We start from the raw sequence: 14,556 nt of genomic DNA on the forward strand, positions 1-14,556 counted from the left end.
AAGTCCACAGGAAAGGCTGGAGAACCAGGCTGGGAAAACAGGCAGCAGTCGAGAGAAGCCAGGTTGTCAGAGCCTAGCCAAGGTCACTGGACACCCGTTGCCACCCCCTGGAATATGTCCCAAGTATCCCTGCTCCAGATTTCAAGTCCAGATAGGAGCCTCACCAGGCTGGGATGGTTCCAGGTTGGGGACCACATCTTACTCAGCATGGAATCCACGGTACCTGGCCTATCATAGCCCTGCAACAAACGTCTGCTAAACTGAAGAGGAAGAGTATTTACAGTTTTTATTTTTCTGTTCATTTTCTTGGGATCGTCAGTCACAAGCCTATGTCCCATGCCAAGTGGGGTGAGCTGACAGAAATGAACAGTGATAATCTGGGCATGTAGTTAGTTTGTTTAAATTTAATAACATCTAACAAAACGAAAATGGAGGTTACAAGTTAAAGTAACAAAGACCTAGGTTTGTTTGTAACAGGGCACATCCCCTGCTTGACAAAGCCAGCTTTCTCTTTCACTGATGAGGTATTAGCTTTGCAAACAAAATCCTTTCCAAATGATAAGACTCACAGGTTCACTGTAGTAAGTAACAATAAAAACCAAATTTATGCAGCACTTACTATACACCAGGAACTATTCTAAACACTTTACAAATGATAGCTCAATTGCTCCTTACATCAACACTGTGAGACAGATGATCTCATCATCCCCATTTTATGGATTAGAAACCGAGGCTCACTGAGATTAAGTCATTTGCCCAGGGTCAGAGTATTTAGTAGGGGGCAGAACTGGCATTTGATCCCAGGTGTCTGGCACCAAAGCTCCTATTCTTAACCACTGGACCCTCTTTTTTTTTTTTAATTAATTAATTAATTTATTTTTGGCTGCGCTGGGTCTTTGTTGCTGCATGCGGGCTTTCTCTAGTTGCAGTGAGCAGGGGCTACTCTTTGTTGCAGTGCGCGGCTTCTCACTGCAGCTCTTGTTGCAGAGCACAGGCTCTAGGTACATGGGCTTCAGTAGTTGTGGCACGTGGGCTCAGTACTTGTGGTGCACGGGCTTAGGTGCTCCTCGGCATGTGGGATCTTCCCGGACTAGGACTCGAACCCGTGTCCCCTGCATTGGCAGGCGGATTCTTAATCACTACGCCACCAGGGAAGTCCCCCACTGGACCCTCTTGCTTCCTATTAGCAGTCAGAGTTGGCTGGTGGGAAGGGGGTCTGAGGTTGGGGTCATAAGCGAGAAAGCTGACAGCTGCTACCACACACACGTAACACTGAGATCTTCCGTATGACACAGCATACCAATGACAACATTAAAAGGCATTTGATGATCTGGGATAAAATGTTTGCAACAAGAATGAAGGACTAGGATATTTTATATATAAGAAAACAGCCTGACAGATAATGGGTAGAGCTATCACTTGGACGGTTCACAGAAGATAGACAAATGACCACAACACAAGTGGAAGCTGCCTAGCCTCAGTCAGAATCCAAGAGTGCAAGTCAAGGACAAGTTATTAGTTAAAAAAACTAACCAAATGACATTTAAAAAGAAAGACAACATACAATACCGGTGAGACTCTGGGGACTCATATCCTTCTGAGGAGTATAAACTAAAGCAATATTTCTAGAAAGCAATTTGTCAAAAGGATTCTGAAAAAAATGTCCATCTCTGGGCTTCCCTGGTGGCGCAGTGGTTGAGAGTCCGCCTGCCGATGCAGGGGACATGGGATCGTGCCCGGGTCTGGGAAGATCCCACATGCCGCGGAGCGGCTGGGCCCGTGAGCCATGGCCGCTGAGCCTGCGCGTCCGGAGCCTGTGGTCTGCAACGGGAGGGGCCACAGCAGAGAGAGGCCCGCGAACCAAAAAAAAAAAAAAAAAAAAAAATGTCCATCTCTTTCCCCAGTAATCCTACATTTAGAAAGGTATTATTGGGAAAGAATCAGAGATACAGCCCCAAATTTATATATGAGAATGCTAATCACATTACTTATAGGAAAATAAACAGAAAAATAATCCAGTTAAATAGAAATAGGAAAAAAAAAAAAACAGTTAAATATCCAACAGCGAGAATTGGTTAAATACAGTAGAATATCAGGCAGTTATATGAGTGTATATTTACAAGGAAAATAATAATAGGAATTTAATGATATAGAAATTTTAAACTAAAAATAAGTTTCATTATGGAAAATTTCAAACAGAAAAGTAGAAAGAATGATAAAATGAGCACCTCAGATACCTATCACCTAGATTCAACAGTTAACATTTTGCCATATTTATATCATTGTGTTTGTGTATGTGTTTGCAGAACCATTTCAAGGTAATCAGGATATAATTTTAATGGCAAGAATCAGGATATAGTCATTCACTCAATTAAAATATATTTATTGGGGCTTCCCTGGTGGCGCAGTGGTTGAGAGTCCACCTGCCTATGCAGGGGACACGGGTTCGTGCCCCGGTCCGGGAAGATCCCACATGCCGCGCAGCGGCTGTGCCCATGAGCGATGGCCGCTGAGCCTGCATGTCCGGCGCCTGTGCTCCGCAACGGGAGAGGCCACAACAGTGAGAGGCCCACATACCGCAAAAAAAAATAATAATAAAATAAATAAATTTATTGAACATCCACCATGTTGCAAGCTAGGAGCTAGGGATACAGCAGTGAACAATTACATGTGTGTGTGTGGTGAGTGTGATAACAGGGGGTTCTTATATCCTGCAGAGCCTCCCAGGACCATACCCCAGAGGGGACACTGTTCCCTCTGCTCTCCTCCACTGCCACTGAAGTGAGGTGACAAATACACTCTGTGCTGCCAGCACCAGGGGTGGGGTGGAGTGAGGGCAGGTATCACAAGGGTCGTCGCCAGCCGCAAGTCCAGGGCACTGCTACTTTCCAGCTATTAGCTGGGCAAGGTACTTCAACTCTCCTGGCCTCAGTTTCCTTTTCTATAAAATGAGAATGACAATATCAATCTCACAAAGTTGAGGGGAGGACTTGAATGACAGTATATATAAAACACTTAGTACAGCATAAAAGGCACTCAATAATTGGTAGCTGTCAACATGGTCATCATCCAGCTCCCAAAGGGAAAGCAAGTTCCCCAACCCTGCAGGACACACCCTTTTCACCAAAGATGGCAAGCCCAGGCCAGCCTGATTATCCTCAGGGCAAGGGTATCTGAGTGGGATTATTGTATAACAGCAGTGGGAAGCATATGGCAGACCATGAGAAGGTGGGTAGGAGGGCCTGGGGCCCCTTGACAGCCTCCGCAGCACTGTCCTGTGTGTCCTAGCATGGAACGGGCAGGGTGCATGCACCCGACATCATGCTCAGCCCTAATCTCACTCAATCTCCTGGTCCTGCAAGGCAGTTCTGATTATGTTCCTTTCACAAACGAGGACACCAGGGCTCAGAAAACCAACTACATTTGTCCAAGGTCACATAGCTAAGAAGTGGAAACCAAACTGAATTCTGATCGTAGCCATATCCTGTGAGCTTCCTGGAGGGCCCCCGGACCCAGACTAGGCATTTCCTGCCTTCCCCAGTAATGGGAGATGCGATAGGCAGAGGTTTGGGAGTTGCATAAAGGAAGAGGGGCGGAGGAATGTAACACCCCCTTCTGCTCTCACTTCTGGCTTTCAAAGACACAAGACTCTTCCACTCTGCTTTCAGGGGAGCTGGAAACTAAGAGTGGTGACATCGGGCTCCTCTCTATAAATCCTCTTGATCTTGACCTTCTGAGGTCTCCCGAAGGCCCTGGATGCTATCATCAAAAGGAACATGCTTGGCCCCATACACACAGAAGACAGAAGTCTTCCATCCCTGGGCAGGAGGGAAGGTCTGGCTTCAGGTCAGAAACAGAACAGGCAAGTCAATACAGCAAGTGCCCTGTGAGGGGTGGGGGAGGGTGGGTAGGGCAGTTATTAACCACCACACAGGCAGAACCAGAGCCCAGTCCCAGGCTGGCCAGGCACACCAAACAGCTCTGCTCGGCCCATCACCCGGCCCACTGCCATCAGCCGCATAAACATATTCCGTCCACACTGCCAATTAATGGTTACTGGCATATCTGGAATGCTCTACCAATACTAATTATTATAATAATTATAAATCAAACCAAACCATCCTTGTTCCCTTCTAACCCCTCATCCAGCCCGTTGACCACATTCCAGTCGAGAGCACCAGAGGGCCTGGGTGGCTTCTGCAATAATTTCTCTATCGGCAGAGCAGTACTCAGTGGCTGGAGTCAAATACACCTACCCACGGGGTTTTGTTCAGCACCAGTTAAACGCAGATCAATAAGTGACAGAAGGTAAATGGGAGTGTTTTCTTAATTTCACTTTCAGATTTTTCATCATTAGTGTATAGGAATGCCAGAGATTTCTGTGCATTAATTTTGTATCCTGCTTTACCACTGCAACAAAAAGAATGAAATATCTAGGAATAAACCTACCTAAGGAGACAAAAGACTTGTATGCAGAAAATTATAAGACACTGATGAAAGAAATTAAAGATGATACAAATAGATGGAGAGATATACCATATTCTTGGATTGGAAGAATCAACATTGTGAAAATGACTATACTACCCAAAGCAATCTACAGATTCAATGCAATCCCTATCAAACTACCACTGGCATTTTTCACAGAACTAGAACAAAAAATTTCACAATTTGTATGGAAACACAAAAGACCCCGAATAGCCAAAGCAATCTTGAGAACGAAAAACGGAGCTGGAGAAATCGGGCTCCCTGACTTCAGACTATACTACAAAGCTACAGTAATCAAGACAGTATGGTACTGGCACAAAAACAGAAAGATAGCTCAATGGAACAGGATAGAAAGCCCAGAGATAAACCCACGCACATATGGTCACCTTATCTTTGATAAAGGAGGCAGGAATGTACAGTGGAGAAAGGACAGCCTCTTCAATAAGTGGTGCTGGGAAAACTGGACTGGTACATGTAAAAGTATGAGATTAGAACACTCCCTAACACCATACACAAAAATAAGCTCAAAATGGATTAAAGACCTAAATGTAAGGCCAGAAACTATCAAACTCTTAGAGGAAAACATAGGCAGAACACTCTATGACATAAATCACAGCAAGATCCTTTTTGACCCACCTCCTAGAGAAATGGAAATAAAAGCAAAAATAAACAAATGGGACCTAATGAAACTTCAAAGCTTTTGCACAGCAAAGGAAATCATAAACAAGACCAAAAGACAACCCTCAGAATGGGAGAAAATATTTGCAAATGAAGCAACTGACAAAGGATTAATCTCCAAAATTTACAAGCAGCTCATGCAGCTCAATAACAATAAAACAAACAACCCAATCCAAAAATGGGCAGAAGACCTAAATTGACATTTCTCCAAAGAAGATATACAGACTGCCAACAAACACATGAAAGAATGCTCAACATCATTAATCATTAGAGAAATGCACATCAAAACTACAATGAGATATCATCTCACACCAGTCAGAATGGTCATCATCAAAAAATCTAGAAACAATAAACGCTGGATAGGGTGTGGAGAAAAGGGAACACTCTTGCACTGCTGGTGGGAATGTGAATTAGTACAGCCACTATGGAGAACAGTATGGAGGTTCCTTAAAAAAACTACAAATAGAACTACCATATGTCCCAGCAATCCCACTACTGGGCATATACCCTGAGAAAACCATAATTCAAAAAGTCATGTACCAAAATGTTCATTGCAGCTCTATTTACAATAGCCAGGACATGGAAGCAATCTAAATGTCCATCATCGGACGAATGGATAAAGAAGATGTGGCACATATATACAATGGAATATTACTCAGCCATAAAAAGAAACGAAATTGAGTTATTTGTAGTGAGGTGGATGGACCTAGAGTCTGTCATACAGAGTGAAGTAAGTCAGAAAGAGAAAGACAAATACCGTATGCTAACACATATATATGGAATCTAAGAAAAAAAATGTCATGAAGAACCTAGGGGTAAGATGGGAATAAAGACACAGACCTACTAGAGAATGGACTTGAGGATATGGGGAGGGGGAAGGGTGAGCTGTGACAAAGCGAGAGAGAGGCATGGACATATATACACTACCAAACGTAAGGTAGATAGCTAGTGGGAAGCAGCCGCATAGCACAGGGAGATCAGCTCGGTGGTTTGTGACCACCTAGAGGGGTGGGATAGGGAGGGTGAGAGGGAGGGAGATGCAAGAGGGAAGAGATATGGGGACATATGTATAACTGATTCACTTTGTTATAAAGCAGAAACTAACACACCCCTGTAAAGTAATTATACTCCAATAAAGATGTAAAAAGAAAAAAAGAAGAAGAGACAGAAGTAAGAAGAGAAAAAAAGACGGAGGAGGGGATCAGAAGAGCAGTGGTCTGAGGGCTGGAAGCCACACGCCACCATATACACACAATGCTTGGGCCAAAGCTCACCTCCAAATAAGGTTTTCACAAGTAGCAGAATTTATTAATCCTTCAAAGCAGCACTAAATTAATTTGACTTTAATTCGATCAAAAGCACTTTCAATTGTCTCCTGAACCCAGAAAGGAACACTTTCAACTATGGCCGAGAGAGGGCAAAAAGACTGAGGCAAAAAGACTCAGAGAAAAGTTTAAAATCAAGAATCAAGTTACACAGCAGAACAAGTTTAGAGCAACCAGCTGCCCCCTTCCCTACCCAAAGTGCATACATTTTAAATGATCGTAGTCCTTAAGCACCTGATCCGGCAGCAAGGCATCCTGGAGATACCATACCTTCCCTACAGGGAAGGGCTCCCAGTGGGCTCTGCACTGGAAGCCTGGCCGACAGCCATGAACCCCCGGAGCCACAGGCACACAGCAAACACAGCAAACCACCTGAGGTGCAAATGCCCTAGGCAATGACAGCTTCCTCTCCCCACCTTAATCCTCTCTCTTCAGAGCATTCAAATCCTGACAAATTCCCTAATCTCTCCTAATCCTGGAACGAACTGCTCCTTGGCTGTGGGCTGTGCCTGCTGACTTGCTGTGACCCACCGGAGCAGGCAGTGCGGCAGGGTCACACACCAGAGAATGGACACGCCTTACCGTGACCTCTTCCCCGGGCAGCTCTCCCACGAGTTGGGACGCGTGGACAGCCACGCTTTACCACTGTACTGCAGAGATGGCTGTCCAAGGTCTGTCCGAGAAGGAAGACAGTGAAGGAGAGCCAGAGATGTAGCAGAGCCCAGTGCCAGACTGAAAAGTTAAGGGGCGTTCGTCTGACTGCTCACAGATGTTGCAACTTGCCTTGCACGGAGCAGCCAACTTCACCCGGTCAGAGGGATGTGTGGTTCCAATCCTCCCGGCTAGGGTGACCTTTGAAACCCCTGGCTGCCAGCTGCAGAGGCTCTGAGTGGAGTCCCGGGGAAACCAGGGATGGAAGCTCACAGGTTTTTACTTGTTCAGAGCTGCAGGTTCCAATCTGAGTGTGGAGCAAAGGAAAGACACTGTCAAGCTGAGAGCTGAGTCCTTGGAGGGGCTGGGCACCCCCCCCAACTCCACATCTGGCCTGGAACACTACCCATCCCTAGGCACATGTGGCCTGGGATTACCACCCAGGGCTCGTGGGACCCTTGCCTCCTGAGACCCAGCTCCCTCCTCCTTGAGCTGAAGAAGCCCTGTTTATGATCCCCGGAGTGGGAGCAAGCTCAGAGAGCAGATGGATGGGGGACTCCTGTGCTCCTGTCTTAAGGAATCTGGGCTGAGATTTGAACCATGCTCCACAGACTGTGTTCACGGTGTTGAGAACAGGACCTAGCAGCGTGGGTCCTGACCCCTGGAGAGCTTCAGGAGTGGTCCCTGGCGCATACTTCTAAAATATGGTAGCAAGGTGATGCCCAGTCCAGTCCTTCTCCTCCAGGGGACAGAAGGTATTTCCATAGTTCCAAAGGAACCTCTCATCCTATGCAACTCACACCTTGGGACAGACTGCAGATGTCCAAATCAGAAATGATGTGGATTTAAGCTTTTCTACTGGCTCATGTCTGATTCTTGAGTAACTGGCCTTCTCCTAACACCTAGCTGACCCCTTAGCCACTAGCTCAGCAGTTCTCAAACATTTTGGTCTCAGGGTCCCTTCATACTCCTAAAATTATTGAAGATCCCAAAGAGCTTTTGTGTGTGAATTGCTGCTATCAATATTTTACTGTATTAAATTAAATTTTTATTGTATTAAAACTAAGAAATAGTAGTTCATTTAAAACATCAATAATAAGCCCATTAGGTTAACAGAAGTAACACTTTTAAAAGAAAAATACACTTTCTGAAACAAAACCGAAAACAAAGTTTAGTAAGAAGAGTTGTTTGTTTTTGCAAATTTATTTAATGTCTGGCTTAATAGAAGACAGCTAGACTTTCATATGTGCTTCTGCATCCAGTTGGTTGTGGCATCACGGTGTCCGTACCTGCTGGAAAACTCCGTCTGAGAGAAAAGGAGAGTGAAAAAAGCAATGACATCTTATTATAAAAAGCAAATGACATCTTATTACAAAAATTATTTAGACCTCCTGGGCCCATGAAAGAGTCCCAGGGTCCCCAGGGCCCACTTTGAGAACCATTGCTCTACCCTATCTCCTGCTCTCCCCATCACCATCTGTTCTTCTGTCCTCTGCAAAGCACACAAGTGGAAGGGGAATAGTGGTTTTATAGGAGTAGTGGTGTGAGGCTTTGAGGGGCAGGTGGGAGAGAGGGTGAATCAATACCTAATTTGATTCCATCTGTTTTTCCAAGGGGAATGGTTGAACATATGTGGACCGGAGAGATGTGACGATACTGATGAAGAGTACACCTTTAAGGCAACTGAGTTCTTGGTCAAGACTGGATATGCACCACAGACTCTGGAAGACCTTGCACATGGTAGATATTTGAATATTTTATGGATAATAAAGGAAGAAATGAATCCAAAAAAACAATGCTACTCACCCTGAGTAACAGAGGTGACTCCAGATCTAGGTCTCCTAGACAGAGGTCTCTGGGGAGCCACCAGAGACTGGAAAGTCATTTTGAATTGGACAGAACTAAGGACAGTAATTTGGACAAAATCATGGAAGGTGTGTCTATCACATACATCATAGTTGGCCGCCATGCAGTCATGTGGTTATTTGATTAACATCTGTCTCCCCCACTGGAACATAAGCCACTCCACTAGGTCACAGGTCCTGGGTGGTTCACTCACTACTGTATCCCTAATGCCTAGAATACAGATGAGCACACAGTAAGTTCTCGACAAATACTTGTGGAATATATGAATAAATTGAAAGTTGGGCTAAAAAAGCATAAAAAATCACTTCCAAACTATGGTATCACTTAATTTTGTTGTGGAGCAAACATGTGAACATTAGAGAGAGGATGTAGGGAAAGGAGTGGACAAACAGGTCACAACAATAAACAGTCTACCTCTCTGGGGCCTGTAGGCATTTGGTTCCAGACACATGGGTACCAGTCCTGGCTCTAAAGCTGGCACGTAACTTGTGAATCCTTTCCCCTCTTTGCTTCTCAGGCTGCCTGGGTGTGAAGTGAGCGCAATCATACCCGGCCCTGGGTACACTCTCTGGGTTCCCTGCTGGCATCCTTGAGAGACTTGGGCCCAGGTTTCCAGGTTCCTAAGGGATATCAGGTAAAGCCAGCCCACTCCTTCCTACCCCCCGCCCCCAGCTGAGTTCTTCCCTGAGCCCACAGGCACCCCTTCATTCCCCATGGCGTCCTGGGCCTTTCCTCTTGAAAGACACATTAGAGGAAGGTTGGGCGGACTTCCCTGCTGGTGCAATGGTTACGAATTCGCCTGTCATTGCAGGGGACATGGGGTCGAGCAGCCTGCGTGTCACAACTACTGAACCCCGTGCACCTAGAGCCCGTGCTCTGCAACAAGAGAAGCCACTGCCATGAGAAGCCCGTGCGCCGCAACGAAGAGTAGCCCCTGCTCACCGCAACTAGAGAAAGCCCGTGCGCAGCAACAAAGACCCAACGCAGCCATAAATAAATACATACATACGTACATACATACATACATACATACATACATACATACATACATTTTCTAAAGAAAGGAAGGCTGGGCTTCTACAGGCAGGTGACCTACCCGCTTCAGCCCGGCCACATCATCAGAGGAGCAGACCACGGGCAGGAGGAGGGCGTCCACTCAGCAGCTCTACCCTGAGTGCCCACATCTTTGGCAGAAAGTTATTTTTAAATTTTCTTAAAAGGGGATCAAACCCAAAAAAACACAGCCAAATGAACACACAGTGTGAACGAGTGAGGCCTGCTCTCCTGGAGCTGCTCTCTTACTGTAGGGATTCTTGCTTAATTTGAGATTTAATGAGACCAGATGAGAGAAGCTTTCTGCAGTAAAAGTCACATGCAAAAAGAAATCAGAGCCAGAAACCCTGATTATAATTAAATTAGCAGCATGCACATTCCTATCACAGTCTTAGCCACATCCTAAAGTTCACTCAGCTCATTAGCAGTATCATCCCTGCAGAAGTAAGTCTGGGGTCACAGGCGTGTTTATTCAACCATCCCCTTCTCAAATACCTTGCCTCCCCCTCCATCCTGCTAAGCCACGCCGATGTGCCCGTGAGATGAGCACAGTGAGGACTCAGGCAGGAGCAGCCCCACCTCGGTCCGTGGGAGCCCAGGAAATCCACTGGGGGAGCAGGAACAGTGCTTGTGGCTTCCATCGACAGGAGGCCCCTCAGCAGGGAACAGACTGCTGTGCAGTCAGATGTGCATCCTCCACTGTGAAACTGTGGCCTGAAAAAGTGACCACCTCTGAAAGTCTTAGTTTACTCATCTGTAAAATGGAGCTGCTATTAATACTCTCCTACCTGCAGGGTTGCTATGAGGGTCAGCAATGTGTATTAAAAACAGCCCGGCCCAGTCTCTGCCAACGCAGGGGACATGGGGTCAAGCGGCCTGCGTGTCTGGCACAGAATAAGAGCTCAATCCATGGTGGCTGCTATGGTTAATGTTGTTGCTGTCACTGCTGTTGTAAGATTTCTGTCAGAAGCTCAGAGCACAGAAGCAGCCTTGGCCAACAAGGGGGCCAGCTCAGGGAAATGGGCAGGCAGCACCTGACGGTTAAGTAGCTCAGGAGAGTCAGAGGCTCCAGTGCCCACTGTGGCTGCACCCGAGCCACTGTGTGACCTTGAGAAAGCCACTTCCCATCTCTGGTTCTCCCTCTGACCTGAAGGGCCTCTCTGGACCTTCCTGCCCTAGTTCACCTGTGTCTCTAGGACTGTTGCCAGCTCTCCATAGGATACCTGGGCAGGTAGGAAAGGTTCCAGCAGGGGGAGCCAAGCCCACAGCAGAGACAAGATGCTTTGGGACACCAGGAGAGGAGAAAGAAGAGACTTCTGTTCCAGGCCCTCCACGGAGGGCTTCACAGGCGGACAGGCGCATCTGGTCCTCGGCGCACACCTGTGAGACACAGGCACGAGCCATGAATACTGAAGCCTGGGCCAGCGCTAGGAATGGGCATGAATGCAGTCATTCCGGCTTCGCAGCCTCTGGCCTCTCCCAGGTTGAGCTGCTGATTCTGTGAGGTCTATCCAGAGAGGGGCTGGGGCTGAAAGAGCTGAGGGGAAACCCCAGGAAAAAGAGGAGAAAAAGGAACCAATAATACTTCCTGTTTAGTGAGCACTTATTAAGTGTCAGGAGTGGACTAAGTACTTAAGGTGATTCCCTTAGCAGAGCGGCAAATATTAACAGCAAAATTAATGGGGCAGGGTGCTGGGGAGAGCCATTTGCTCATAAAGTAAGTGGAATATATTCCTTTTCTTTCTACCACTTCATTCTTCCTCTCCTCCCTCCCATTTAGCCAACATTTAGTCATTTATTTTGAAACTGGAGTCTTGGGCAGGGGGAGCACATGGAAGGGGTGGCAGGTGGGCAGGGGTGGTGGGTGCGCTATTAGGGATGCAGTGTCTGAGGGGTGAGAGTGGAGGAGAGGGAGAAAAGGGAAGGGTCCCCACTCTGTGCCCTGAGTCTGCCCGGCCATTCCTCTCCTGGTCTTTAGTGAAGCCTAGGAAAGCTCTGGAAAAGAAGGCCCAGGAAGGGAGTCCATGATTCTGCTCATCACACCCTCCCTGGAGGGACCCTGAGCAGCTTCTCCAGCTCCAGACAGGCATGTCCCATCCCCTCTTTCTGAGCCACTGGAAGCACATGCTGCCCCTCAGCTTTCTGCCGGGAGCTGGCCCTGTGGTGATGATCTGAGGGGACCGGCCCAGAGGATCCTGTGCTGGGAGGGCCCTTGGATTCTAAGGACACGGCTGCAAGTGAACTGTGAGTGGAGCTCGCCCAGGCCCGGCTACTGAACAAGGACCCAGCTTCTCTCCCCACAGTTTAGGGGAGTTGCCAGCACCCCATGGCCTGTGTCTCCTGGGAAAACACTAGCCCTGTGGCTGGACCAATGCCTGGCTGAGGCGAGGAGAGAGAATGAGAAAGACCCTTCCATGGGAGGCCTGCCTTTCCCTGTGACAGGCTCAGGCACTGGCTGAGTCGACAGGAGGGTCTGCAGAGATGTGGATGCTGATAAGTACTAGGGCTGAGTTTGAAGACTCTCTCCAGCCACAGGCGTCCACAGCTCCTGCTGGACCTCCTGGGGTCCACGCTGCCTCCAGCACATCCCTGCTTCCCCGAGCTTCCCTTACTGAGAGGTGTGGGGATCCTTCTTTGGCAAACCCTGACACAGCATGAGAATATGAGGAAAGCCAGCCTGCTTCACCAACTCCCACAGGCTCCGGGATTTGAAATGCGAATTTGTAATTGTTTTCTACTTACTCCCACAGATGAAACCTGCCTCTTCCAGCTGAAGCCAAAGGCCTGGCCAACAATGTTTCTAGTTTCTCTCCCACTCTTGGTTAGCATTGAGACAAGGGGGCAGGTGCACAGAGAAGAGGAATGAGGAGGGAGCCAAGACCGGGTGTCGCCAACGTGCCAGAGGAGGGAGGGTGCTAAATCCTGGGGAGTTTTTCCCCTGGAATGTTTAGGTTGGCTGCCCCAACCGGAGAGAAATGATCAATTCCTACTCTAGGGTCAAGCCCAGAACTGAATCAAGAACACTGCTGGGGTAACCGCCACTCCTGGGACACTAGGAACAAGAAATTGACAGTCTACGAGTAAGCTTGGTGGTGATGCCAGCCAGTGGACTTGGGCAAGCCATCCCATCACAGGCTGTACTTGAACCTGCTTCTGCCACTTAGTAGCCAGATGACCATGGGTGATTTACTTAATCTCGCTAAACCTCAATTTTCCCATCCGTAAATCTGTTCTGTACGGCTCTGTGGAGATTAGAGGGAAGGTCAAGTATCTAACACAAAGTAGATACTCAGAATACCCAACACACTGGAACTGCAATGCAATTTCTAGCCATGCCTGGCACATAGCAAGCACTTAGCAAATGATGACTCTCTGGTAACAGTGAACTAGGAGGACCAATCAGAGATATCACATTTCACTTATGTGCTCTCGTTCATTGAAATATTGCCTCAGGGACTTCCCTGGTGGTCCAGTGGTAAAGAATCTGCCTTCTAATGCAGGGGACATGGGTTCAGTCCCTGGTCAGGGAACTAAGATCCCACATGCTGCAGGACAACTAAGCCCGAACGCCACAACTACTGAGCTCACGTGCCTCAATGAGAGAGCCCATGTGTCACAAACTATAGAGCCCACGTGCTCTGGAGCCCTCGCGCCACAACTAGAGAGAGAAAACCTGCACACCACAAGTAGAGAGAAGCCCATGCCTCAATGAAAGATCCTGCACGCCTCAGTGAAGACCCCGCGTGCAACTAAGACCCGACGCAGACAAAAAAAAAGAAAGAAATTAGAAAAAAAAAGAAATACTGCCTCAAACATAGCCTCATCTATCACAGAGAGTAGATTACTAATTCACACTCTTACATTGACTTCTTTTACTCAGTTACTTGTCATTGGCTAGACAATACGCATTGCTCTCATCCCAAATTCTAGCTTCCTGGTTAGAACAGTGGAATACGGCTGGATCGCAGAATGTGAGGGTTGGTAGGGGACCTAAATCATCTAGCCCAACCCCCTCACTTTACAGATGAGGAAGTGGGCCCAGAGTGGACTTATGTATCCTCAAAGACCAGAGGAGGGCAGGGATCTCTGAAGTTTCCAAGGCACGAGAATTCATGAGAATGAATCCTGATCATCTAAGCAAGGGAGCCCTGCAGGAGAGAGCTGAGCTGGGCAGGGGAAGATGGTGGTACATGTCTCAGTGCAAGGAAACTCACCTGGGAAAGGGATGGGTCAAGGGAGGTTTTGAGAGATATAGTCATTACATTGATTGAAACTAGGTTGCAGAGGGCCTAGAGGGTAGCACGTTCTTAGATAATGCGACCAAAAGCTTTTGCTTTATAATAAACTTCGAGCTACTGACAATTTATGCAATGCTTTCCCAGTCAAGATCTCATTTCAACTTGACAACATATTGAGATACGTTACAACCCCATTTTATTGATAGGAAATCTGAGGCTCAAAGACCAAGTGACTTGCCTAAAGTCAATGGCTAATAAAG

General features: G+C 47.2%; 1 protein-coding gene across 10 annotated transcripts in view; it reads right to left on the reverse strand.

Annotated features, from left to right (window-relative positions):
- Positions 1-14,556, reverse strand: part of MYLK (myosin light chain kinase) — a 267,073-nt gene that overhangs the window by 176,534 nt on the left and 75,983 nt on the right. For 8 of the 10 annotated variants that reach the window (XR_003432841.1, XM_027106666.1, XM_027106695.1 and 5 more), the window contains exon 3: positions 7,272-7,446. The exons of the other annotated variants lie outside the window; for them this stretch is intronic. The gene's annotated coding sequence lies outside the window, so the exon portion shown is untranslated. The remainder of the gene's footprint in view (positions 1-7,271; positions 7,447-14,556) is intronic. 10 annotated transcript variants of the gene reach the window in all.

Source organism: Aethalodelphis obliquidens, unplaced genomic scaffold (assembly GCF_003676395.1).
Source record: "Aethalodelphis obliquidens isolate GAN/ISIS:26980383/991018 unplaced genomic scaffold, ASM367639v1 scaffold1, whole genome shotgun sequence".
NCBI lineage: Eukaryota > Metazoa > Chordata > Mammalia > Artiodactyla > Delphinidae > Aethalodelphis > Aethalodelphis obliquidens.